The 3,554-nt window shown below is 37.7% G+C and overlaps 1 non-coding gene across 1 annotated transcript; it reads right to left on the reverse strand.

Annotated features, from left to right (window-relative positions):
* Window positions 1-1,918: 1,918 nt before the first annotated feature.
* On the reverse strand, window positions 1,919-2,026 carry LOC112704387 (small nucleolar RNA R71). Its single transcript, XR_003155013.1, has one exon. It is a non-coding gene; the product is annotated as a small nucleolar RNA R71 (small nucleolar RNA).
* Window positions 2,027-3,554: the final 1,528 nt, after the last annotated feature.

A 3,554-nucleotide genomic window follows, 5' to 3' on the forward strand; every position in this document is an offset into this window, starting at 1 on the left:
GCTGAAGCTTAGCTAGCTATGTCTAATTCCTTTAGACTAAAGCTTTAGACTAACATTGCATGATTCCTGGAATTCTCATTTAGAATTTTGATACCTTTATTTTCTTTTTCACTTAATTTTCGAAAAATCCAAAAAAATTTCAAAATCATAAAAACCAAAAATATTTCTTGTCTAAGTCTAGTGTCTCATTTTAAGTTTGGTGTCAATTGCATGTTTTTGTTTTTCTTGCATTTTTCGAATTCATGCATGTGTCTTCATTAATCTTCAAGTTGTTCTTGATGATTTCCTTGTTTTGATCTTTAAATTCTATTGACTTGAGTATTTTGTTGTTTATCATGTGCATTCATATTTTATTATTGTCAGTAGTATACAAACTGCTGAGTTTGGTGTCTTGCATGCATTGTTATTTGATTTTAGTTGCATTTTGATTATTCCTTATTATTAAAAATCCAAAAATAATTTTAATTTGTGTCTTTTCAAGTCAATAATACAAAGAATTAAAGATTCAGAACATACAGCAGAGGAATTACACAGAAAAACTGGGCGTTCAAAACGCCCAGTGAAGAAGGACAGACTGGCGTTTAAACGCCAGCCAAGGTGCCTGGCTGGGCGTTTAACGCCCAAAAGGGTATAGTTTTGGGCGTTAAATGCCAGAATGTGCACCATTCTGGGCGTTTAACGCCAGGATGGCAAAGGGGGAAGATTTTGTTTTCAAAATCAATTTTTTCAAGTTTTCAAAGTTTTTCAAAATCAAATCTTTTTCAAATCATATCTTTTCAATCAAATGTTTTCAAAATCAATTTCTTTCCTTTTTCAAAGATACTTACTAACAATTAATGATTTGATTGAACATTTTTTGCCTTTTCTGTTGAGGAAGGTTTTATGTTTGGATCATATCTTTTCTTGTTAGGCAAGTCATTAATTTTTAAAATCATATCTTTTCAAATTGTTTTCAAATCATATCTTTTAAAATTGTTTTCAAATCATATCTTTTTAATCCCATCTTTTTCAAAAATAAGTTTTCAATCAAATCTTTTTAATTTCTAATTTCAAAATCTTTTTCAAAAATCACTTGATTTCTTTTCCACTCTTATTTTCGAAAATCAATTAAGTGTTTTTCAAAATGTTTTCAAAATCTTTTACTTAAATTTTCGAAAATTACTTCCCTTCTTCTCACATCCTTCTATTTATGGACTAACACTATTCCTTAATGCAAAATTCGAACTCCATCTTCTTTGATAAGTTCGAATTTTCTACCTCTGTCTTCCATTTTTCTTCCTCTGACACCTCAAGGAATCTCTATACTGTGACATAGAGGATTCCATATTTTCTTGTTCTCTTCTCTTTCATATGAGCAGGAGCAGAGACAAAGGCATTCTTGTTGAAGCTAACCCTGAGCCTGAAAGGACCTTGAAGCGAAAGCTAAGAGAAGCTAAAGCACAAATCTCTATGAACGGAGGTGGTTGTCAGGCACACGTTCATAGTTGAGGACCTAACAGAAATTTTCAAGGAAGAAGAAGCCATGGCAGCCGAAAACAACAACAATGCAAAGAAGGTGCTGGGTGACTTTACTGCACCTACTCCCGATTTCTATGGGAGAAGCATCTCTATCCCTGCCATTGGAGCAAACAACTTTGAGCTTAAGCCTCAATTAGTTTCTCTAATGCAACAGAATTGCAAGTTCCATGGACTTCCATTGGAAGATCCTCATCAGTTCTTAGCTGAATTCTTGCAAATCTGTGACACAGTCAAGACTAATGGGGTAGACCCTGAGGTCTATAGACTGATGCTATTCCCTTTTGCTGTAAGAGACAGAGCTAGAATATGGTTGGACTCTCAACCTAAAGAAAGCCTGGACTCTTGGGAAAAGCTAGTCAATGCCTTCTTGGCAAAGTTCTTTCCACCTCAAAGATGGAGTAAGCTTAGAGTGGAAGTCCAAACCTTCAGACAGAAGGATGGAGAATCCCTCTATGAAGCTTGGGAAAGATACAAACAATTAATCAGAAAATGTCCTTCTGACATGCTTTCTGAATGGAGCATCATAGGTATTTTCTATGATGGTCTCTCTGAACTGTCCAAGATGTCTTTGGATAGCTCTGCTGGAGGATCTCTTCATATGAAGAAGACGCCTACAGAGGCTCAAGAGCTACTTGAAATGGTTGCAAATAACCAATTCATGTACACTTCTGAAAGGAATCCTGTGAACAATGGGACTAGTCAGAAGAAAGGAGTTCTTGAGATTGATGCTCTGAATGCCATTTTGGCTTAGAACAAGATATTGACTCAACAAGTCAATTTAATTTCTCAAAGTCTGTCTGGAATGCAAAATGCACCAAGCAGTACTAAGGATGCTTCACCTGAGGAAGAAGCTTATGATCCTGAGAACCCTTCAATGGAAGAGGTGAATTACCTAGGAGAACCCTATGGAAACACCTATAATTCTTCATGGAGAAATCACCCAAATCTCTCATGGAAGAATCAAGAGAGACCTCAACAAGGTTTCAACAATAATGGTGGAAGAAACAGGTTTAGCAATGGCAAGCCTTTTCCATCATCTTCTCAGCAACGGACAGAGAACTCTAAGCAGAACCCCTCTGACTTAGCAACCATGGTCTCTGATCTAATTAAAACCACTCAAAGTTTCATGAATGAAACAAGGTCCTCCATTAGAAATTTGGAGGCACAAGTGGGACAGCTGAGTAAGAAAATCACTGAACTCCCTCCAAGTACTCTCCCAAGCAATACAGAAGAAAATCCAAAAGGAGAGTGCAAAGCCATAAACATGGCCGAATTTGGAGAGGAAGGAGAGCAAGTGAACGCCACTGAGGAAGACCTCAATGGGCGTGCATTGAACTTCAATGGGTTCCCTAATGAGGAACCATGGGAATCTGAGGCTCAAAATGAGACCATAGAGATTCCATTAGACTTACTTCTGCCTTTCATGAGCTCTGATGAGTATTCTTCCTCTGAAGAAAATGAGTATGTCACTGAAGAGCAAGTTGCTAAATACCTTGGAGCAATCATGAAGCTAAATGACAAGTTATTTGGAAATGAGACTTGGGAGGATGAACCTCCTTTGCTCACCAAAGAACTGGATGACTTGTCTAGGCAGAAATTACCTCAAAAGAGGCAAGACCCTGGGAAGTTTTCCATACCTTGTACCATAGGCACCATGACCTTCAAGAAGGCTCTGTGTGACTTAGGGTCAAGTGTAAACCTCATGCCTCTCTCTGTAATGGAGAAGCTAGGGATCTTTGAGGTACAAGCTGCAAGAATCTCACTAGAGATGGCAGACAATTCAAAGAAACAAGCTTATGGACTTGTAGAGAATGTTTTGGTGAAAATTGAAGACCATTACATCCCTACTGATTTCATAGTCCTAGAGACTGGGAAGTGCATGGATGAATCCATCATCCTTGGCAGACCCTTCCTAGCCACAGCAAAGGCTGTGCTTGATGTTGATAGAGGTGAACTGTTCATTCAAGTGAATGAAGAATCCTTTGTGTTTAAGGCTCAAGGATATCCTTTTGTCACCATGGAGAGGAAGCATGAAG

This window comes from Arachis hypogaea, chromosome 7, assembly GCF_003086295.3.
Source record: "Arachis hypogaea cultivar Tifrunner chromosome 7, arahy.Tifrunner.gnm2.J5K5, whole genome shotgun sequence".
Taxonomy (NCBI): Eukaryota; Viridiplantae; Streptophyta; class Magnoliopsida; order Fabales; family Fabaceae; genus Arachis; species Arachis hypogaea.